Source organism: Myxocyprinus asiaticus, chromosome 21 (genome assembly GCF_019703515.2).
Source record: "Myxocyprinus asiaticus isolate MX2 ecotype Aquarium Trade chromosome 21, UBuf_Myxa_2, whole genome shotgun sequence".
Classification (NCBI taxonomy): domain Eukaryota; kingdom Metazoa; phylum Chordata; class Actinopteri; order Cypriniformes; family Catostomidae; genus Myxocyprinus; species Myxocyprinus asiaticus.
In genome coordinates, this window is record NC_059364.1 from 33,513,157 (window position 1) to 33,538,716 (window position 25,560).

The following is a 25,560-nucleotide window of genomic DNA, read 5'->3' on the forward strand; positions in this document are numbered from 1 at the left end:
GCTAGTGGTTAAACATGGCATGGTGACAGTGACATGAAGACAATTTGAACGGCAATAGTCTGACCATTGTTTTAACTCATCGTGGTTCCAGGAGATGATGGGATCGTGGACAGCCAGCCATGGATGACCCAGGATGAGAATATGCTTAGGTGAGTTGATGACATAAAGAGATATGGTTTCTGTGTGAAATAATCCAATTAGTAGTGTGAACCCTGGCGTACATGAAGCAGCTGGACAGAGACATCTTTATCTCCCTCAGGATATTCAAACACTTCATGGAGCTGGCAAGTGAAGTAATGGAATGACATTTGAAGTTGTCTATCATTCTCCCAAACAGCGGAGGCCCAGTCTAATGCTTTTCCGGTAAGTCATTATGAATGCACATTTCTTGGAATCCTGGCTGAATGACACTTGTTGATTAGAGAAATATATTTTACATTGATGTAAAAATCCCTTACATTTCTCAGGTGAGCCATCAAACTTATCAGGAAGAGCAAATCTTACCGGTGTAGCTTGTGGGGATGGAAGAGAATGGATGTAGTGGGTGAGGTTCTCATTTGCAGCGCTTAAGTTGTTCAGTTGCTCTTGGTAACTTTTGAGAAGTTTGCCCTGGTAAGCGTAGGCAGCTTGGAGCTGAGTAACTTCCGCTGGATTCATTGATGGCGAAGTATTCTGTGAGGGACTCGACATGGAGGTGAAGGTAGAATCCATATGCAGGAAGTTTATTACACACAGCAAACAAATCCAAAACACAGGGCAGAGACGTAATCGTTGAGGCAGGCAAAGTAGTCGATATCAAGTAATCAGTCCAACTAGGCAAACAGAGCTTAACAGTAATCCAAAAATCGGTAATCCAATAAAACAGGCACAATGGTCATAACAAGAAGGCAATGAAACAGGCAATGGGGGAAAACCACTTGGTAAGGCAGTAAAACTGGCAATACTTCACAAAGTCACATTGGAAAGGCATGGTTATTTATATAGTGCAAACAGGAAGTCACCATAGAAGAAACAGATCAAAGTTAGTATTCGGGAGATGGCTCCCTCTGGTGGTTGGCTGAATGAATACCAGCCTCATTCATTACATACACCTTAGCCAAATACATTTAAACTCAGTTTTTCGCAATTCCTGATGTTTAATTGTAGAAAACATTCCATGTCTTAGGTCAGTTAGGATCACTACTTTATTTTACGAATGTGAAATGTCAGAATAATAGTAGAGAACATTATTTATTTCAGCTTTTATTTCTTTCATCGCATTCCCAGTGGGTCAGACGTTTACATATAATTTGTTAGTATTTGGTAGCATTGCCTTTAAATTGTTTAACTTGGGTCAAATATTTTGGGTAGCCTTCCACAAGCTTCTCACAATAAGTTGCTGGAATTTTGGTCCAATCCTCCAGACAGAACTGGTGTAACTGTGCCAGGTTTGTAGGCCTCCTTGCTCATACACACTTTTTCAGTTCTGCTCACAAGATTTCTTTTGGATTGAGGTCAGGGCTTTGTGATGGGCACTCCAATACCTTAACTTTGTTGTCCTTAAGCCATTTTGCCACAACTTTGGAGGTATGCTTGGGGTCATTGTCCATTTGGAAGACCATTTGCCACAAGTTTTAACTTCATGGCTGATGTCTTGAGATGTTGCTTCAATATATACACATAATTTTCCTTCCTCATGATGCCATCTATTTTGTGAAGTGCACCAGTCCCTCCTGCAGCAAAGCACCCCCACAACATGATGCTGCCACCCCCATGCTTCACAGTTGTGATGGTATCCTCCGGCTTGCAAGCCTCACCCTTTTTCCTCCAAACATAACATTTGACATTTCAATTTTTGTTTCATCAGACCAGAGGAAATTTCTCCAAAAAGTAAGATCTTTGTCCCCATGTGCACTTGCAAACTGTAGTCTGGCATTTTTATGGTGGTTTTGGAGCATTGGCTTCTTCCTTGCTGAGCAGCCTTTCAGGTTATGTCGACATAGGACTTGTTTTACTGTGGATATAGATACTTGTCTACCTGTTTCCTCCAGCATCTTCATATGGTCCTTTGCTGTTGTTCTGGGATTGATTTGCACTTTTGCACCAAACTATGTTCATCTCTAGGAGACAGAATGTGTCTGCATGGTCCCGTGGTGTTTTTACTTGCATACTACTGTTTGTACATATGAATGTGGTACCTTCAGGTGTTTGGAAATTGCTCCCAAGGATGAACCAGACTTGTGGAGGTCCACCATTTTTTTCCTGAGGTCTTGGCTGATTACTTTTGATTTTCCCATGTCAAGCAAAGAGGCACTGAGTTTGAAGGTAGGCCTTAAAATACATTCACAGGTACACATCCAATTCAGTACACCTCCTATCAGAAGCTAATTGGCTAATTGTCTAAAAGATTGACATCATTTTCTGGAATTTTCCAATCTGCTTAAAAGCACAGTTCACTTAGTGTATGTAAACTTCTGACCAACTGGAATTGTGATATAGTCAATTAAAAGTGAAACAATCTGTCTGTAAACAATTGTTGGAAAAATTACCTGTGTCATGCACAAAGTAGGTAACTATAGTTGCCAAAACTATAGTTTGCTAATATGAAATCTGTGGAGTTGTTAAAAAATGAGTTTTAATGACTTCAACCTAAGTATATGTAAACTGCTGACTTCAGCTATATTTACTAATGTTAACAAAATAGAACCCTACCTCAAAGTGTTACTCAAACTTCATTGGGTGTTTATGACTCATAGACTACTTTAACGACACTTTTGGGTGCTTTATTAGACATTAAAGTGAGTCAATTTCCACTGCAATTGTCAACTAAAAAGTCTAATAGTGGCTATATTACATGCATCACAGGTGGAATCATTTCGTCATAAATGTCAAATGTCATGAACACCTTTAATTTCCTCCACATTTTAAATTCTCTTTAATTTTATGGTGGAAATTAATTTTAAACATTAAAAAAATGCTGATTTAAAATTTTAATGTATCTTAAATACACACAATTAAATAATATTTTCACACTTTTTGCATCATTTGACAAAATTACATCCTTTATTCATAATTATACCACTGGTCTGTTGAATGCTTGATTCTGATTGGTTGACAGATGTTCTAAGGTGTGTAAGTATTTTTAAGTAAACGCATGACTATGAAGTAGTTCCAGGTCTTGACCCCATAATGGTTCCATATCATTTCACCAAATTATTTAAGTTATTTCAGAGAGCTGTACAGGCTACCACAGCAAAATTACAAAATAAAACAAAGACCCCAGTTAAGAATATTGGATAAAATGACAAACAATGTCTTTAATATCCTACATTTATTTCAATTTCAGTTGAAAAGCATTTGTGCGCTCCCTCTCCCTCTCAATTTCGCTCTCGTCTCAACTACACACACGCTGACAGACATACTTACACGCACGTGCGTGCACACACACACACACACACATATACACAAAAACACGCATATAGAGACTTGAGTCATGACCAGAAGTGGGTAGAGTAGCCAAAAACTGTACTCAAGTAAAAGTACAATTACTTTAAAAAAATAATTACTCAAGTGAAGTACTAACATAAATAATTACTTGAGTAAGAGTAAGAAAGTATCCAATTAAAAGAGCACTCAAGTAGTAACTCGTTACTTTCACAAATGACAGAATGGACATTATTTCCCCTATATTCCATTACATAATACACATTTAACATGTATTACAGAATTATTATTATTATTATTATTATTATTATTAATGGAAATTCTGTCATCATCTTTATCATGTTGTTCCAAACCCGTATGACATTCTTTCTTCCATGCAACACAATAAGGAGATATTAGACAGAATGTTTGCCTGAGTCACCATTTACTTTCAGTGAATGTGTTTTTTTTCTCCATATTTTGAATGTAAATGGTGACCGAGACTGTCAGTCGCTAACATTCTGTCTAATATCTTTTGTGTTCCACAGAATACAGAAGGTCACATGAGTTTAGAACAACATGATGGTAGGGAAATGATGACAGAATATTAAATTATGGCTGAGCTATCACTCTAAAGGGATAGTTCACCCAAAAATGAAAATTCTCTGATCATTTACTCATCCTCATACCATCACAGATGTGCCTGACTTCCTTTCTTCTGCAGAACACAAATTAAGATTTTTAGAAATATATTTCAGCTCTGTAGGTCAGTACAATGAATGTGAATGTGTGCCAAAATTTTGATGCCCCCAAAATCAAATAAAGGCAGCATAGAAGTAATCGATAAGACTCCAGTATTTCAATACATATCTTCAGAAGTGATATGATAGGTGTGGGTGAGAAACAAATAAATATTTGTCATTTTTTGCTAGACATTCTTCTCTGCATATCGCCCCCTGCTGGTGAATCACCAAAAATACAAGAAGAATGTGAAAGTGATCTGTTTCTCATCCATACTTATCACATCACTTCTGAAGATATTTATTTAACCACTGGAGTCTTATGGATTACTTTTATGCTGCCATATTTTTTACTTTTTTTTTTTTAGCTTTAAAATGTTGGCCCCCATTCACTTGCATTGTATGGACCAAAAGAGCTGAGAAATTCTTCTAAAAATCTTCATTTGTGTTCAGCAGAAGAAAGAAAGTCATACACATCTGTGATGGCATGAGGGTGAGTAAATGATGAGAGAATTACAATTTTTAGGTGAACTATCCCTTTAAGGGCTCTTGTCAGATCTGGATGAATTTGTGAATAAGAAGAGAGGTTTGGAAACCTTTCTAGTAATTATTACGGTGAAAACATGAAAATGTCCCACAGGGACATTATATATATAATGCTGAAATATAAACCAAAGCAAGATCATGCTTTATTAATGCCTACTTTCATAGCTTTTAAAGTCCTGTATGGATTCTTATTTCAGTGTAGTTATAGTTTTTAGTGTTGAAAAAATTTAGATCATTAGTTCTGTACAGCAGTACTGCCGCTCTCTAAACGCAGAGTACGCAGCCTGGGTAGTGCACCAACCCTGGTCGCGGAACACTCGCTGTGTCTGAAACTGCCCCCTATCCAGACTTAATGACTACAGACCTGATTACAGACTAATTTTAAATTTTTTTCAAAGTTAGGGTTACGGTTCAAAATTTGCTTCTTGGACATGGGTAAAACATTAGAATACATAAAAAGCATTTTTCAAAAGTAGTAAAGTTTAAACCATTTTTCAGCAGTGATTAAAAATCCACTCTATTCATAAATGTTTTTGCTTGCAAAAGCAGTGTAATTTCAATTGAGCTGACAAGCTGCCCAAAGTGTGGACTCTGACCACGGCCCTGGAAGACCTGCCAGAAAGTTCAGCATTTTATATTTCATCCAGACTCTGTTGCTTCTTCATACAGACTTATTCCATACAGGCAAACACTTTGCCCCAGTCTCAGAGTACACTTAATGAGCTGAAAGTTATTGTGTTTTTCCATTGTGATACACGAATGGGGCTCTGTCCATTATGAAGTACCTCTGACAGTATGACATCTGCACCTCCTAGAGCTGACAAGTGTCCTGTGAAGCAGAGAGGAATGCCAGAGCCTTGGATTAGCACCCCTGCTGATGATAAAGGTGTTCCTGTTGGTTTAAAGTTCGTCTGGAACAGTGGGAAAAGAATGGACATGGTTTTCTTGGAGTTTATTGGAAAGAGAACAAAGGGGGCAGAATTAAGTGTCATCACTCCTTCTTGGTCCTCAAGCTATCACTTGCTTCAGGAAATATTTGATGATCACTGATGTCTACAAGCTCTGCCCAAGGCATGCCTCCACACCAGGTTCATTGACTAATGTTTTTTGGAGGAGATGGTTAGACCACAAGCTAAGAAATATCCAAGTAGCTTATACAGTGTGGCACCAAGCTTATGCCCCCCAACAGGGTTGCTTATTTTCCCTTATATCATCAGGTCACTTGATGAAAGCATGTCTTCCTCAGTAAACCACCCACATTTATTTTGAATACATGTTTAAGAGAACAGCCAACACGGCGAGCCAGTGAAATTTGAAAATTCATACAGGTGCACGGCTCACTTTAACAGACACATATTTGCTGCTTGAACAGTCAACATTACAACTTATGTATTTGTCTTTCCTACCACAGACTGGGTGGTTGTTTGGCATGTTGAGGTGAAGAGCTCCAGGAAATGTAAATATAGTAGTTGGGCCTTCATGTTCTCATGCCAAACAAGTTCTCAGCAGCAGCAGACAGATATGAGGGCCAAAGGGGGATTGAGTGTCGCTCCACTGCGAGACTGCAGAATCTGATTAATTATTAGTGAGTGGTGATACTGCCATCACAATAGATCTGTCTCAATTCTGCACACAGCCAGAACGATGAGACGAAAGAACCACAGCTCAAACAAGCAATGGTGTCCTCTCCCACTGTTTCTGCCCTGCTGAAAAAACAATTGTAAAACTCTACAATAAGGTTTTATTCCTTAACATTTCTTAACAACATTAGTTAACATGAATTAACGATGAACAATACCTTTACAGCATGTATTCATCTAGATTAATGTTAATTTCAACATGTACTACTGTAATACATTTTTAAAACAAAAAGATTTATATGTTAACATTAGTTAATGCAGTATGAACTAAAAATAAACAAGTGTATTTTATAAATTAACATTAACCAAGACTAATAAATGCTGCAATAAAATATATTGTTCAATGTTAAGTCCAAAGTAAACTTCAGTCAGATGCGAACGTTAGGCACCTGCGTTCAGGACGTGTGATGCAAATTCCGTCATCAGCAGAGTGCTTGAGCACTGAACGCACACAGCCCAATTTATCTAATCGCACATACTCCGAACGCTCAGTATGCGCATATGCCAGGAATTATTGCACTAATCAGTGGGTCCACAAGGTGACAACACTAACTGTTGCTGTCACGAAGATGTGCTACACTAAACAACAGGAGACGAAGGTGGAAACAACAGTGAATGTGCACATCAAGAGCGCGTGTGTGAGGTCTAGAGATACCTGCATTTGTATAACTTGAGTCTAAAGGACTATAAAGAAATCTTTATGGGTCTAAACTCCTGCAGAGAAATGGTTCAGTATCTCATAGCAGTCGTGGTGCGCATGTGCACAGTTTACTAAAGTATACTTTGAAAGGCTAAACATTTGACTGTACGCAGACGCTATGCGCTTGCATTAAATCCAAAGTATACTTTGGGCTTAAGTTCATGATACCTAAAGCATTTACTAATGTTAACAAACAGAACCTTATTATAGTGTTACCAAAACTTCTCAAGCCAGCCTTAGATGATTTGCTGGTCTGAACTGGTTTAACTTAGTCTTATATAGTTTAAGCTGGTCTCCCAGCCTGAACTGCTAGAAAGAGTGGAAAAACCTCCTCTAAAACCAGTCAACAGACCAATGACATCTGGCGGAGAGACCAGCAAACAACCGTAGGGTGGTTTAGGCTGTTTTTTCCACTCTGATCTCATGAACATTACGTGACTGTGGCAATATATATATAAAAAAAAAAAATGAAATTATGTGGTTCATTACATGTATTGCGGCAGTCCACTGTGTGGTGCTAAAAGCGAGTTTAATGTTCTCCCAAACAGATTAGGTTAAGGATCAAGTTTTAAATAAACATAACCGATGTCCCAACCCCAAACCTTAAACCTGCCGATAGTGTCATAAAAGCAAATGTGAGGTAAAAAACACAATTACTGAAGCAACCACGTCATTTTGTGGTACTTCTATGACACTTTTGGGTCATGTGTCTCCTCACGAGCTCTTCAGGACTCATACCTGAGTCTTTCATGTTACAAGTGCAATGCTCAATCAGTTGAGCTACCTCTGTCCATTATGAAGTACCTCTGACAGTATGAAATCTGCACCTCCTAGAGCTGACAAGTGTCCTGTGAAACGGAGAGGAATGCCAGAGCCTTGGATTAGCACCCCTGCTGAGGATAAAGGTGTTCCTGTTGGTTTAAAGTTCGTCTGGAACAGTGGGAAAAGAATGGACATGGTTTTCTTGGAGTTTATTGGAAAGAGAACAAAGGGAGAGTCATCACTCCTTCTTGGTCCTCAAACTATCACTTGCTTCAGGAAATATTTGATGATCACTGATGTCTACAAGCTCTGCCCAAGGCATGCCTCCACACCAAGTTCATTGACTAAAGTTTTTTGGAGGAGATGGTTAGACCACAAGCTAAGAAATATCCAAGTAGCTTATACAGTGTGGCACCAAGCTTATGCCCCACAACAGGGTTGCTTATTTTCCCTTATATCATCAGGTCACTTGATTGGGTTACCAAGTAACCCAATCACTTTGGAAGGGAAACATATATGTAGTTGGTTATGTAATGCAATTATTAAAATGTATCACCTTTCAAATTATGCGTTAAAGTAAAAGTTTTATGATGTCATAATATAGCATTGTGTTGGAAATAGGGCAAAATATATATGTTTATGAACTGATAATCAGCAGTTTAACTAGTGATTTGTGTAAAAGTAAATGAAACTCTTTGATGTTGTAGCGCCTTTAGTGTTTATTTCATCAGCAAACTGCCGTAATATGTAGAACAAGCCACGTAAAACAAATTTTGCACAAATTTAAATGTTTTTTTTCAGCAGGATCTCTCTCATTCATTTTTTCTACGTCAAAATATCTTATTCCTTAACTAATTATTGAAAATCCACATATTTCTGCTATTATTAAAATATTTATCTGAAATATTGAGCATCATATTTCATGCCTCTCACTGTGTCACCTTCTGAAAGATTGAGCGAGTTTATTTACTGCTTGAAAACAAACCAGAATTATCTGTCTCTGGTTACAGATGTCAATCAAACAGTCAGGCCGAGTTGTGCTCTGGCTCTCTCCCATACCCCTGTATTTGGAAACTGTAAATTCTCCCAAGAAGTGATCCCCATATTTACTGCTCTCTTTCATCAGTTTGACAAGCGACTTGTCTCAGACCTGATCCATTTCTACTTGTGCAATGATTCCACTTATATAAAGTCAATGTGACATTAATTGAAAAATACGATGTGGCGGTGACACATCTAATGAGATAGTGACTCAACATGGTATTGTGTAAGAACTGCAAGTCACTCAGGACTGGGCTCTGTTTCCCCTTGCCCATTTCAATATGGCTGCCATAATGTGTTTAGCTACTGCAATACTCAGATAAGGCAGAGAGGGCACAGTTTCCCATATCAAGCAAAGGAAATTACAATCATATATTGGTACTATTTATGGCTCACAGGGCTCTGTTTTCTCCCCTGTTTAATTCCACATTCCTTTCGACAGGATTTATGAAAACACCAGTGACAACATGTTCTGTCTCCTTTTAAAGAAGTGAAATAGTTGGCATGGGAACATGTGTAAATTATTGTCTCTTTGCTTAAAATGACATTATGATTCTGCGCTTATCAGTTCTGTGGCACATAAGAACAACTTGAACCGTCATGTGTGAACGTGATTGATTTGTACTCGGTTATGGCAGCTCTCTTGAGGGCAACGTCTTTGTCTTTCAGGAAAGCATCCCTTCACATGCATGCAGTTGGAAAGAGGACAGTTTCTTCTGAACAGTAGTTGTCAGATCAGATTATTTAAACTGTCACTAAATGTCTAGCAGGGTCATTCTGATCCCAGGTGACCTGAGGGCAAGGAGTAGAGATTGCACAAGTGTGAGGAGAAATACGTCGCGTGAATGTGAGGGTGCCATGCGTGAGTTTGGGCATTGCACGTACTCTCTCTCTCTCTATGACTTGAGTGAATGCATTTCCACTGCAACAAAATGCTTCTGAGTGGTGTGTTGAGTAATGCAGTTCTGTCATATAACTGCTATTGCGATCTGTGATTCTAATCATTTAAGTTTTATTGAAAGAACAAAATCGCTTGGGTGTATGGAACCCTAGGTTGAACATAAATATTGCCCAAGGAATGCAATAACCCCCGCTAGCACTGCTTTATCCAGTCTGCTGGAACAAACAGTGTGTTTTAAGGGTGATGACCCCCGTGGGGCTCCTTTTGTTGAAAATATGATTTACAAAGGAAATACAGCAAACACACAATTGTCCTCTGATCTGAGTTCTGAAGCCATGGGCAAACAGGGGAATGGGTCATAAAGATTGGGCTGGTGTCCCCGCTGATCTCAGAACATCTGCTCAGCCATTTACCAGTCTAATAGATTAGCCCAGAGAATAGGTGCAGGTGTTTTCTACCCAAGCCAAAAAACATCAAAACCAGATTTCGGTCCAACTCCAGCACCGGCATGCAATTGAGCCAAAATGAGTCATGGCCCCTCACAGATAATAAAACAAGCATAAAGTTTGCTTAAGATACAGGTGGGGGTGTTTTACACAGTTCTGCAGAGAAACAAATAGGACGCATATTTAGGAATATAATAATTGAATGCAGATGGGAGGAGGTAAATGAACAAGTATCTCAGTGGAATACCTAATAAGAATGGGACAGAAAGGGAAATTAAAAATTATTGGAAGCAGATGGACTGTTCTTTGAGTTTTCCAGGGAAATATATTAGGGCCATGAAAGAAATGTGTCTGTTTATTTTGCATTGCCATGAAATTAATGGCCTGCTGAGTTGTGTTGGTGTTAGTTTATGACTGCTATGCCATTAGTCATAATTTAGCTGGTATTTGTTATTGATTTGTGATTTAGCATGATTTATTGGGGCCTGTCAGCTTTCATTTTGAAGTAAACCACTTTCATTTTAACAGCGAGCACAGATTTTGGCAAACAGAGAATAATATGTTCAATAAAGTTTTGATATACGAGTACTGTTTTTGCTGCTGTTGTTGCTGTTTTCCCCCCTCTGGCCTTTTAAGCACTAAACATGCTCTACACAATACGTAAATGCAGATGCTTCTAGCTATGCAAGCTAAATTTTGTGTGTGGTTTCTTTCTTAAATGTGTCTGTAACAACATTCTTAAGATGGGCAAGGAGGAGGCGGGAAACAGCTGAACAGTCAACGTAAAACTTTAATAACAAACTGAACTCAGACAACATAAACTGCAAAACAAACAAAGATGCAATCAGACCTCCGGCCTGACTTACTCCCCCCCCTCCCTTCCTGAAGGGGAGGTGTTGCCCTTTCGGTCATCCTTCCTCCGGTCGGTCTTCCCCGCTTCCTGGGAAACTGAGAGAGATGAGGGGAGGGAGAGGGAAGAGAGAGAGCGAGCAGGTGAGACAGAACGAGAGAGAGAGTGAAAGAGAGAAAAAGTGGCTTGCTGGTCCCTGGACACACTGTCGCCTGGTCCTCAGCCAACTGGGCAGCGGTCCTCCACGACGCCGGGTCGATGACACTGGACCTCACCTCCTGGCAGATGGCAGCAGTCTCCTCCACCTCCCGGCAGATGTCAGCGGCTCCTCCGGCTCCTGGTGGATGGCAGTGATCTTCCCCGCCCCCTGGCGAACGGTAGCGGCTCCTCCGTTTCCTGGTGGATGGTAGCGAGCTTCTCCGCCTTCTGGCGAACCGCTCCAGTATCACCGCACCATATCTCTTTGGCGTTGTGACCCTCCAACAGCGATGAGGGCTCTACAACAGCACATCCCTCCTCCCTCCCGGGTTTCGGCACCAATGTAACGGATTCACACGATGGGCAAGGAGGGCAACGTAAACGTTTAATAAACAAATGAACAAAACACAACATAAAACTGCTTTCCAGCATAACACAAAACACACAAACACAAGACTAATGCGTGCATCTCTCTCTCTCCCAAACTGGCATCCCCGGCACCTCTTTATCCCTCTCCTGGCTGATTGGGTGGATTCAGCACGGGGCATCCATCGTTACGGCCTGGCCATGCCCTCCTCCTTGTCACAGTGTCAGACTGCAATTCATAACACAACGTGTTATAGCATAAACTGTATTCTACTTCGTAAACTGTCTTTAAGGCCACTCCACACTAATACATTTTCATTTGAAAACGCATCTTTTTCTCAACATTTTGGCCTTCTGTCCACACTGAGACAGTGTTTTTGACAGCTAAAATGGAGTTGTTTGAAAACACTCTCCCAAGTGGATACATATGAAAAGGACGTCTTCGCATTGTAGTGTGGACAGGGAAAATTGAGATATCTGAAAACAATGATGTATTTGTTATCGTGTGACACAGTCATGTAATCCATTCAACCCAAAACAGTCAAGATGGTGGCCCATATTTTGCCTGCTACTTACTTCAATAGCATTATTAAGGATTAATGTTACTTTGTGCAACCTTCATATTGCATTCCTTCAAAGGCGATCAGGAGTTTACTCAGAATTGTTGCCTGGCGACAGAACACAAGGATGATTGCATTTCAGATCGTACATGGAACAGTAATTGTTTTGCATGCACAGTAAGAGGATTTAAGAGTTTTCATACTTTTCAGTGTGGACGTAAAACTTTTGGAAAACACTTGAAAACAGCAGTGTGGACGAAAATGTTTTCAAATGTATCCGGATTAATGTGGACATAGCCTTAGAAAATATTGCTGAGCGAGCAAGTTAAAGTCAAAATAAAGTTTATAGAAACTTACCTGAGTATTAACACATCCAGTTTTATGGCACAACCTTTTGAAGGTAACTCTATTGCCCCCTTGATTACTGAGGTTTGTTACCGCCACAATAATGCAAAAACGCATGTTAAGTGTGTTCGACCGAACCACGTGTTGTCAGTGCATTGGCCAAGCGCTCGCGTCTCCGTTTGTGTACTTGCGGAAAGTATGTTTCTGGCCTTGTGCTGTATATATTACCTTTCTGCGTTTAATTCTGGCATTATACTACCCTTCTCAATAATTTAGTACAATTTTAAATTTATTTGTATTTTATATTTATATGACACATATTGTTTTTTTTATTAGATTTTTCACAATAAAAAAAGCACTTGTTTGTGTTCCTCTGCCCTTATGCCCTTTGTATTGAATATTTTGGGGTTTCCTTGCCTTGATGTGACCTATAGTCAGCATGCTGTTCATTACGTGAATACATATGGAGTTATATATGTTCCAAAATTCTGTGCATGCAAAATTGTATTTGGAGCCTGCAAAATTATATTTTGAGTGCACAAAAATGTTCTGTGCATGCAAGTTGATATTTTGAGCGCAAAAAAGTAATTTTACATGCGCAAGATGATGTTTTGAGTGCACAAAAATGTTTTGCACGCACAACATGATATTTTGAGCACACAAAAAGCTACTTTGTATGTGCTTGAACTCAGTTTTGTAAAGCAATGTATCTTTTTGCAAAGATTAATACATTTTTTGCATGTTCAAGATCTCACTCGTTCTCTCTCCTCGTATGCCCTCTGTGTGTGCTCGGAACTTTAGACTGCTCGTTTGCTTTTCCAACCGTATTCCGACGAGTCCCGCCTCCTATGACAGGATTGGCTATTAGAAGCTGCTTACAAGCGCTCTGCGGTTGGACAGTTTAGTTAGCTACAGCAACAGACAGTGTAAATATAACAGAAGAGCCAACAGGCACAATGCTCCAAGTTCAGTACACACTTTATATACTGTATGCAGTTATCATTATAATAAGTATTTACCCCATTGATTGTAGACATACCAAGAATACTGTGAGGCTTAACTTACTGTTATGTAAAATATAGTAGCCTGGGATCATGCAATGCTAATCAATTCTTTCTATTTTTTTATTTTTTATTTTTTTACTTTTTGAAGTCTTAAACAATTGAGTTTCAGTATACTGTACATTTAATTTACACCAAACTATGACAGGAGACATAATTAGCCTCTTTTCTTTTTCTTACATTTCTTCTTGCCAGAAGGGTTGTGGTAGAATGCATAAACTTCATAAAAACAGCATACTGAACATTTCAAGATACCCCACAGCTTTGAAATGCAAACATAAACAGCTTTTCTGATTTATTATCAAGAATAGAATGTTAATTTAGGCAATATTTATAATATTCATAATATTTATAATATACAAGGCTGTCGAAACAATAGGAGAGGACACACTAAAGAGGGTGGACAAAAATAAAATAATATTTCATATAATAATAACAATAATAAGAAGGTTCAGTGGTTGCTGATCCATGGTAGACTGTAATCTGGTCACATTTATTTTAATAAACTGCTCTCTCATAATATCCTGTGGAATAGATAGAAGTAAAATTAAGTTCCCCCAAAACTACACTATTACGTTAGTCTTAAAGAGTTTTACACATGGGAGAGATTAAATTAATATTATTTCAGATGAAAGTGGTAGCTAACATGGCCAAGCTAGTAGCTACGTTAGTGTAACTTGGTAACCTAGATAACCAAATACTAGCCAAGAGAACCATATTAAGAGAGCTAGCCAGATGGTTAGCTATCTAGTAAGCTTATTGGCACTGTACAGACTAAAAAATATATTTCATAAAGGTTAAATAAAAACAGTTACGTCAACAAAAGAGCTGTTTTCATGCTTCTTGTTTTTATTAGCAGTATGATTTGTGGTCTAGCCAGCCAATCAAAATTTACCACCTCATCTCTGATTGACTGAAATTCTGGCACATTATAATGCTGTGAGCCTTTTGAGCAAACAATTGGTCAAAGCTATGAGCACATGCAGAGTGAGTAGGAGGAGAGAGCGAGTGAGATCTTGCACACGCAAAAAACAGTGAACAGTTACATACATTTCAGAATTCTCTGCAAATTCACATTCAAATAAACTTTATTCAAGTGCAAAATAGATTTTTGTTAGCTCAAAGTGAATTCATCTTTGCAAGAGGATACATTGCTTTGCAAAACTGAGTTCACGCGCATGCAAAATACCTTTTTGAGTGCTCAAAATAAAATCTTGCATGCTCAAAGTATAATTTTGCGCACACAGAACATTTTGTGCTCTCAAAATATCATATTGCACACACAAAATTATATTTTTGAGAGAATTTTGGCACACATATAACACCATAAATACATTCCCACAAAAATGCTGTTGAGGTCAGACGTTAACTCCCTGTGCAAGCACTGTGCATCTCTTTCTCGATTAAGCAATAAAGCTGCTTTTATTAGTTCGTTAAGCCTCATACAGGCACTGTAGTGATTTCTGGTGCAAGACAGAAGAGGCTACCTGCTGACTCCAGTGCAGCAGCTGCCCCACTGTAAATACAGGCACCAGAGCCCGAGCTCCTGGGTATTAATCAGAGAGATGGGTAGTGAGCAGAAAAAATTGAGTCTGATTATTATTCCAGAGGGGACTGGCTGAGTGTGCAAGCATTGGACTAAGAACCACCGCACTTCCTGTTTCCTCTGATCAATGGCAGGAAGTAGCAAGGAGAAGTACCCTGTCCACGTCTACAGAGAGCCAGATGGGTTTTTAAACACCTCTGCAGCAAAGCTTAGACTCCTCCTGTGAACAACGCACACACTTTTAGTTCTCTCTCTCAGTCGCACACTGTGAGACACAGCTCAGTTAATGTTTGGCCTCAAAGCTGAAAGACAAAAGCTGTTGTGTGAATTGTGAGAACAAAAACAATTCTCACCTTGAGGGAGATGTAGCAACACTGGGGTCTGTTCAGCTGGGCTCCACTCTTTGTTTCATCTTTGCTCTTAGTCGTCTAAGCTGATGCTATTATATGTGAGTTGATATAAATAGAAAAACACATTACAGTATTTAGAATAAATGCACTGCAAAAAATCTTTTTCTTACTGAGTATTTTTATCTTGCTTTCCAGTAAACATTTATACATTCTTAAAGCAAGATAAATTTACTTGAGAAGAAAATGTAAATTTTTTTGTCTTGTTTTAAGAGAAATATAACAAAATATAGTAACATGTATGCTTATAACAAGAAAACATTTTTGCCAATGGGGGAAACCCCCCCCCCCAAAAAAAATTTCTTGTTGTAGGTATAACTCCCCACAAAATATTATTAGATTTCTATGAAAACAAGACTTAACATGTTATGTCATTTTGGTTCTTTGTAATTTTAGATTTTTTTAAAAAAAATTTTACCTGAAAATAAGACAAAAATACTTCGTAAGAATGTTTTTTTGTTGTTATATGTTTTATTTTTGCAGTGTGATGATTTAGTCCTATTACATTGCTCTATAGTAATTTTGGGAATTATTTTTTTCCTCGGTGTAAAGTCATAAGTGTAACGAATGAGGCTGATATTCATTCAGCCGACCGCCAGAGGGAGCCCTCTCCCGAATACTAACTTTGAACCGTTTCTTCTATGGTGACTTCCTGATTACACTACATAAATAGCCATGCCTTTCCATTGATACTTTGTGAAGTATTGCCAGTTTCATTGCCTTACCAAGTGGTGTTTTTCCCATTGTCTATTTCATTACCTTATTGTTATGACCATTGCTTATTTGGATTACTGATTTTTGAATTACTGTTTTGCTCTGTTTGCCTGATTGGACTGATTATTTGATAAGGACTACTTTGCCTGCTTCAATGATTACGTCTCTGCCATGCGTTTTGGATTTGTTTGCTGTGCTTAATAAACTTCCTGCATATGGATTCTACCTTCGCCTCCATGTCAAGTCCCTCACAGAATACTTCACCACCAATGAATCCAGCGGAAGTTCTCAGCTCCAGGCTGCATTCGCTTACCAGAGCAGACTTCTCGCAAGTTACCAAGAGCAACTGAACAACCTAAGAGCTGCAAATGAGAGCCTCACCCACTACATCCGCTCTCTTCCATCCCCACAAGCTACACCGGTAAGATTCGCTCTTCCTGATAAGCTTGATGGTTCACCAGAGAAATGTAAGGGGTTTCTATGTCAGTGTAGAATATATTTCTCCAACCAACAAGACTCATTCAGCCAGCTCATTCCTGCTGTTTGGGAGACTGATAAGCAACTCCAAACTTCATTTGATTACTTCGCTTCCCAGATCCATGAAGTGTTTGAATACACAGAGGGAGGTAAAGATGTCTCTGTTCAGCTGCTTCATTTACGCCAGGGTTCACATTCAGCAGCTGACTTTGCCATACACTTCAGGACACTAGCAGCCCAAAGTGGATGGAACAATATCGCACTTAAGACTGTGTTCAGAGAGGGACTGAACCGCAATCTGCAGGCCGAACTTGCATGCAAGGGTGAGAATTCAACGCTCACCGAATTCATTTAGTTGGCTGTAAAGATTGATAAATTGCTGCGAAATTCACCACTTTCAAAGATTAGCTCTAAATCACAACCACAAGTCCACAGTCAAGTCCAGGCATGCTCTGAAGCTCCTGAATTGATGCAGATCGCCTATGCTAGAGTTTCTGATGAAGAACGCGATTGTCATCATAGAGAGGGACTGTGTTACTACTGTTGTGAAAGGAGTCATCGAAACTCTGCATGCCCTCACAAAAGCAAGAAATATCAAACTTCTAGAACAAATGTGAGTATCAAGAGTATTTCGTCTCCAATACACCACAGTTTTCTCTCCCCATCGAACTCTCCTTTGATAAATTGAAATGTTTCTGCACTCGTTGACTCGGGCCATTGTAAATTTTATTCATCAAGATCATGTACAGGAACTCCATATCCCAACAGTACCTTGCATACCCACCATTAACATCACTGCTGTGGATAATGCACCCATAGGCACAGGCATCTCTCACCAAACTGTTCCAGTGACACTACATATTGGGTTATTTCACACAGAAACCATATCTCTGTTTGTCATCAACTCACCCGAACATATTCTCATCCTGGGTCATCCATGGCTGGCTATCCACGATCCCATCATCTCCTGGATACAAGGTGAGCTAAAACAGTGGTCAGATTATTGCCAATCAAATTGCCTTCATATCACAGTCACCATGCCATGTTTAACTACTAGCATCGAAAGTCCAGAGATTCAAGCTTAAGTCAAGATCCCCAAAGAATATTCTGAGTTTTCTGAGGTTTTCAGCAAGATCAAGGCAACACAACTACCCCCTCATTGTTCATGTGATTGTGCTATTGAGTTACTGTCCAGCATGGCACCTCCCAGGAGCAAGGCCTATCCAGTATCAAGACCTGAAACCATGGCCATGGAAACCTACGTTGAGGAGGCTCTAGCATCAAGGTTCATTCGTCTTTCCACCTCTCCAGCTGCAGCAGGCTTTTTCTTTATGGAGAAAAAAGATGGAGGGCTCCGTCCATGTATTGACTACCGAGGGCTGAACACCGTAACCATCAAATACAGGTACCCACTCCCTCTTGTTCCATCTGCCCTAGAACAACTACGTGAAGCACATGTCTACACTAAATTTGATTTAAGTGCTTACAATCTCATTCGTATTAGAGGAGACGAAGGGGAAAACCACATTTATCAACACTAGGGGGCACAATGAGCACCAGGTGATGCCATATGGCCTGGCCAATGCACCAGTTGTGTTCCAATGTTCATTAACGAGATTTTCAGAGACCTCCTCAAGTGTCATCGCCTACATTGACGACATACTCATCTACTCCCAAAATAAAACGCAACACAAAGATGTCAAGATGGTCCGCTCACACCTACAGAAACATCAACTCTACGTGAAGCAGAAAAATGTGAGTTCCACACTACCCAGACAACATTCTTGGGGTATATAATCAGTCATAGGGGTGTCGAGATGGATAACTCCAAGATCCAGGCAGTTACGGAATGGCCAAAACCCAATACTGTTAAGGATCTACATCATTTTCTGGGCTTTGCAAAGTTCTACAGGAGGTTTATCCGCAACTACAATCTCATCTCTGCCCCTTTAACGTCATTGCTCAAAGGGAAACCATCCAAACTACCATGGAATGACTCTGCTCAAAAGGCCTTAAACTCTCAAGACTAGTTTCACAACCGCCCCCATTCTCAAGCACCCTGATCCTAACCAACCATTCATTGTGGAAGTGGATGCATCAGACTGCGGCATTGGGGCGGTTCTCTCTCAAAGCCATGGTAACCCTGGAAAACTTTATCCATGTGCTTTTCACGTAAACTGAACTCAGCTGAAAGGAACTATGATGTTGGAAACAAAGAGCTACTCTCCATGAAGGCTGCATTAGAAGAGTGGCACCACTGGCTTGAAGGATCTATCCATCCATTCTAAGTAATCACTGACCATAACCTTGAATACATCAAGGGAGCAAAACGGCTCAATCCTAGACAAGCCCGATGGTCACCCTTCTTCACAAGGTTTCAATTCATAGTCACCTACCGCCCTAGCAGTAAGAACTGCAAGGCTGATGCTCTTTCCCGTCGCTATGATCCTTCCCACAACATACCTCAATGTATCCATATTACCACCTTCAGTCATCATCGCATCCGTAAGCTGGGACATCATGGAAGAAATCCAAAGAGACCAACAGACAGACCCTGCACCACCTGAATGCCCCCCAACAAAACAGTATGTACCACTCATTCTACGCCAGAGAACGATCCAGTGGATCCATACCTCCCTCAGCACTGGACACCCTGGTATCCAGAGGACGATAAGCCTGGTACGTAACTCATTCTGGTGGCCTTCACTCAAATGATGTCACTGCATATGTAAAGGCATGTCAAGTTTGTGCACAATAAAAAACACCCAGAGAACTGCCAGCTGGCCTTCTACAGACACTGCCTATCCCTCAGAGACCCTGGTCCCACCTGTCCGTCGACTTAATCACAGATCTGCCAAGCTTCAGTGGGTATATTACCATCTTTGTTAACATTGATCATTTTTCTAAGTCATGCAGACTAATCCCCTTGAAAGGTCTACCCACTGCCATGGAGACCGTTAACGCTCTCTTCCACTAAGTTTTCAGGATCTATGGTTTGCCAGAAGACAATATGTCTGATCGGGGACCGCAGTTTACCTCCAGAGTCTGGCAGGCCTTCTGCAAGCAGTTAGACATCAATGTCAGCCTCACGTCTGGTTATCATCCTCAAGCAAATGGACAGGTGGAGAGGCTGAACCAGGAGATAGGCAGATATCTCAGGTCTTACTGCAGTCGTGAACAACAGAATGGGAGCGACTTCCATGGGCAGAATATGCTTCAAACTCCCTCACTCACTCCTCTACTGGACTCACTCCCTTCCAATGTATGCTGGGCTACCAACCTCCTATGTTCCCTTGGTCAGGTGAACCCTCTATGGTGGATGATTGGAAAGGTGGAGCGAGCAGGTGTGGGACAGTGCGCATGTCAGACAGCAGTGGGCCGTCCGGGCCCAACAAATTCAAGCTGATCGGAGGCGTCCCCACCCTGACTACCAGCCCGGTCAAAGGGTCTGGTTATCTACACGTGATCTCAAGTTGCGGCTATCTTGCAGGAAGCTCAGCCCCAGGTTTGTTGGTCCATTCAGAATTCTCAAACAGAGAATTTCCTTCCTCTCATGTGTCATTGTTGAAACTGGTCCACCCAGAACCATGGACCCTGATCCTCCTCCACTGGAGATCGACGGATCACCTGCTTACATGGTCAGACAGATCATGGACTCTCGTCATAGAGGGGACCAGATGCAGTACCTGGTGGACTGGGAAGGTTACGGACCAGAGGAGAGATCGTGGGTAGCCGCCAACGACATACTGGATCCATCCTTGATTCATGACTTTCACCAAGGGCACCCGAATCATCCAGCACCACGACCAAGGGGACGACCCCCAAGGAGAACACCGGGAATTGTTTGGAGGGGGGGATTCTAAGTTAATAAACTTCCTGCATATGGATTCTACCATCGCCTCCATGTCGAGTCCCTCACAATAAGCGAGTTTTTGTGATCTAATAAAAATTATTTCTTAAGTAAAACAATGTCAAATTTCAATGTAGGATGTAAATCAGTAAAATTATGCATTGGTTTTAAATACTGAATGTAGGTCGACATATGAATATACAAGTCTGAATATATAGTTGACAATCCAATTATTGTTGAAAATACAAAAGTTTACAATATGAAAATAAAGGTTGTAAATCTGTTTTATATAAGAATTTGATTATTTGTTAATTTCCTAAGCCGAACCCATATATAAAATATAATATGATATAATTAACCCTTAAACGCAGACCCGGAACCTAATTTCACTCATAAATTTTTTTGGTGTTTTGCTCACACCTCTTTAGCATTCCTCAGCTATCTCTTAATAATAATAATAAAAAGCCAAAACTGCAAAAATATTTTATTTTATAATGGTTTAAGTACCAAAAAGTGTATAAGGTCATTAGAGACCCTAGGTATGTAATGGTGTCTTTTTTTTTTTTTTTTTCGCACTTCCATAAATTTTTTTATATATATATTTTTATATATCTTTGTAAGTTTACTATCATAGGATATATATTTCTTTGTTTATTACAAGAGAGAAAAATGTACTATATTCATATAAATCATGTTGATTTTGTTTGTGCAACAATGGTGAATTATCTGTATCCCATATGGGTGTACACATACATATAAATGCTATTTCTAACTCAAGGTAGCGCTGTTTCAGTGATTGACTTGATTTACATTTGGCATTGCTATTTGATGACGAAACAACATGGAAGTAAACTATAGCAAGTGTAACACATGAACATGATATGACTTATTTGGGTGTACTACTTAAATTATGGAAGTTGTGCATCTATTTAGACTCAATAAGTGCCTGAAATACTTGTGTATCTTATGTGTATTTTATGTGTAATGAGTAGCTCAATACGTGTTTGACAGTCACTTACATCTTAGGAAATTTTAGTGTGAAAGTAATGAATCCTGTTCTAGATTTGTCCTGATTTGTTGCATTATCTCTTTGATAGATTTTATTATATTATTTTCAAATTGTCTTTAAAAATATTTTGAAAATGTTACACTATCTGGGCATTTTGTAGATCCATTTTTGAAAGATATAGGTGCATTCTCTAAAGACCCAAATATGTAAGAGTGTTTGAAATTCCCATGCGTTAAAGTGTTTAATAAGTCGTATATTAATTTTAACAAATTATTTTAAAATTATTTTCATTTTGTCCATCATTATAATGCTAGTTAGGCTTTTTGAGTAACAAATAGCAAAAGTAAATGAGCAAACAAAAACTCAAAAAATTTAACTTTAGTTGGAGTTCGTACAGCAAAACACTGCAAAAGGAAACATTTGCTTCATTAGTAATAGGTCAGAGCATTTTCAGAAAAGCATGCTGCCATGCTGCACAGTACAAACAGTCTTTGGATTCTTGCTTGGATAGATCTAAATATTGTTAATGGATGACAGAATAGCTTAACGATGTGGTGAATCTGAACCTTTATGGCTTCTTGGCACTGAACAAGATCGCTTTTTGACCCTCTCTCAATGAATCGAGACCCATGATCTTTCATTATCTGATTAAGTCCAAAAAAAGCATTATTTTGTCTGTGATAAGATGGAATCTGGATAATATGACACTTATGAAGAAGCTGTTCCATAGGTTTGTATAATCCTATTTCACAAATCCAGCCTCAACTTTCATGCTTCATTCCAAACATGCTCTCTGTCTTGTATTATCCAGGACTAAACATGACAGATCTTCCACAGGCCTGCTGCAGTTCCTCTATATTAATGCATGAGCTCTCCCCCATGTCTTTCCCACAGGTCTCACATACCCAAACAGCCCTGCACTCCGGGAGTCACAAAAGATGTCCCAAAGCTGTCCAGAAACACCTGCATCTCCACACTGCACAGCCTCTGCTGGGAATGTGGGTTTTCAAGCAATGCTTGTTAATGCTGTCATACCCCAGAGAGACACTCTTGGAAATGGACCTGAGATGAGAAAAGAGACAGTGAAGCAAGAGTGAAAATGCAGAGAAGGGAAGCAGTTTTATCATTGTCACAAAGACCCCTTGTATTTCCCTTAGAGAGTTGAATAATTTTGTGGGGAGGAGAGCTTGCTTTTGTGAGCGTGCCCAGAGAAAGTCAATTTGTTTTGATCATACTCCACCTATAGACTGATAATGCTGGGCTCAGCTGCAAAATATGGCAGCATCAAGTCATTCCCCTATCACAAAAGCACAGCAACAGTTGTCTTGCTGTATTCATGGATAAGTAACTGCTTATATTGAAGTGGACTGAGAATCAAAAGACGCTGGTGAGCTTAGGAGAGGAAGTACAATGTCAAGAGGTTTTGTTGAAATCCTACCAGGAAATTTTCACCTAGGATACTAGGCTTGAAGAAAGGCCCACAGTGTAAGGGACAACAAGCCCTCCCCCCTTCACCCTGACAAGCACAGAGCTGCTTAAATTGAATTGACATGTCAGCGGGAGAGTAGCGCTTTGTCCCTGCTCTGGATGCCAGCATACTTAACCTTACCATTTAAAGCATTAGCCACTAACGTTGGCACTCATGACAAAGAGAGCCCTGAAGCACTTTTCATACCTCTTACCTCTGCTCCATTTTTCCTCTCCTTTTTTCATTTTTTTTCCCCACCGTTCTCCATTTTGGCAGTTTTATCTGTCACGTGATCAACAGCTTTTATTTTACATTGTAATCTAGCCGGTCCCACCTGGGTTTCATTTACAGTTAAGTGCAGGACGTGGAAAAAGAGTGAAGGGGAGAGAAGTGGAGGGAGTAGGGGACAGAGAAATAGAGGGACAGAGTAAATGAGAATGAGAGCAGAGACAAAATGGGGTTTGAGAGAAAGAGAAAAAGAAAGGCGGAGATTTGAACGAGTATGGAAGTGAGACGAAGAGAGCAACAACTACATTTGAAATGGGGACCTAATGTAGTGGAGATGGAATCTGTCACTCAGCTTATTGCATGTTGATGACTCAGGGCTGTTTGAGCTGTAAGCAGCCTATGATTTATGGACAGCAAGTGAACTCCTGTGGGCGAAAAAACTAGTCGGGGATCAGAGCGGCAACTGAGCACTTTTTGAGCTGGAGCCCGGCCCTGCGTTTTTTTCCTTCATGCCAAACTGCTTTGCACGGCAATTAGCTCTGTCCTCATTTAGTTTCCCCACTCCCAAAGGGTAATGAAAGTCATATATCATCTTCAAGACTGCTAATTATCCAGCACGTTTGCAGGTAGGCTTTGTAACAGTGAGAAGGGCCTGTCGCCCTGATATTTATTGCTCCTCCAATAAGCAAGTAAAAAATACTCTCTTGAAAGGTTGCCCACAGTCCTAGCCTCACATCCTTGACATACCTTTTTGCAAATGTGCTAGTCAAAGGGGAAATGTCTTCATTCCACATAACTCATTTTTCATGCTGTAACGAAGCATTCTGCAAGAGTCTCTGTGCAAGTGCCGGAAACTTGAGAGGAGACACGTAGCGGGGGTCAGCGTGTCTCCGCTGATTTACGCGTGTGTTGGTTAGTGCCAGGACATAAGTGAGAGAGACAAGCATGCAGTGACCGGAGCGCTGTCCACTGAGTTGTCATTTCCAAAGAATAGTTGGAATAACTGTTTGCTGCTTGGGCACTTATCAAAAATCCCAGTTTAATATGCAGATTAATATGACTACTTCAAAAACTGCTGTATCGAGAGGATCGATCCTTGCATAAAAATATTGATTTAAACTAGTGATTTTATTATTTACTTTTCATGAAAATGAATGCCTCTTCAAAGTGAAAAAAGAGCTATATTAGTGAATAGTTGCGCATGATAGGAACTATTTCATCTTAAAGGTGCTGTAAGCGATTTCAGCCATTCTTCTTCCACGAGACTGAGCCGTTGGATTAGCCATGCCCCCTCTTCCCAAAACCCCGAACTCCAAAGATACCAAAATGAGCTTTATTGAAAGCAGAAACGGTTGTTTGTTTGCTGTTTACAGGGTCTAGAGCATTCACAGAGACTGGTGAGATATCTCACAACACTTATTTCATTAATATCTTTCAGGGAGTAGAACAATTTTTTGCATACCTTTCCATGAAAAAATCACTTACAGCAACTTTAACACTCTGCTCATCTTAACACACTGTACAACACAAGAACTTCGTCACAGATAGTGCTCGTTCAAACATGAGGAAGCAGTGCTTGCCTGAGATAATGACAGTAAAACAGAGAAACTTCTGCAGTTAATTCACACTATAAGTGACAAAGCTAAAGTTTGTGTGACATTTGTTTATTTATAGTAATATAGTAATGTAGTTTATTTAAAGTACTTTAACTTCAAATTAAAAGTTAAAACATTGATAATGTTCTGTAATTGTTGTTAATAAATGATAAACAAGAACAGAAGTCTAATAATTTGCAGTTTAGGCTTATAAATGTTACAATAAAATATAATATTAAATGGCTAAAAATGGTAATAAAATATTATAATAAATGGCAAAAAACAAAACAAACATTTTATTCTCATAAATTACACAATTAATTCAATAGAAGTATCGGTATTGATATTGGCCTTGATAGTACTTGTTATAGCATCACAAAGAAAATAAGGGGTATTGCCCATTCTTAACTCTAAGTAAACCAATGTACAGGTTGATTTCACCTAAAAGTGTAACACTGTAGCAATATCAAAACTTGTCTCTATTGGCTCGACCAGTGATGTGAGTTTTGGGTGGGACAACTAATGGAACCCAGGGGGAGTTTTTATGAATTTGTTTAAAAACTAAAACATTTTTAATTTGTTAACATGAGTTATCTACATTAGTTAACATGAACTAACAATGTACAATATTTTTACAGCATTTATTAATCTTGGTTAATATTAATTTTAACATAGAGTATAGTAATACATTTGTAAAATTAAAAGCTG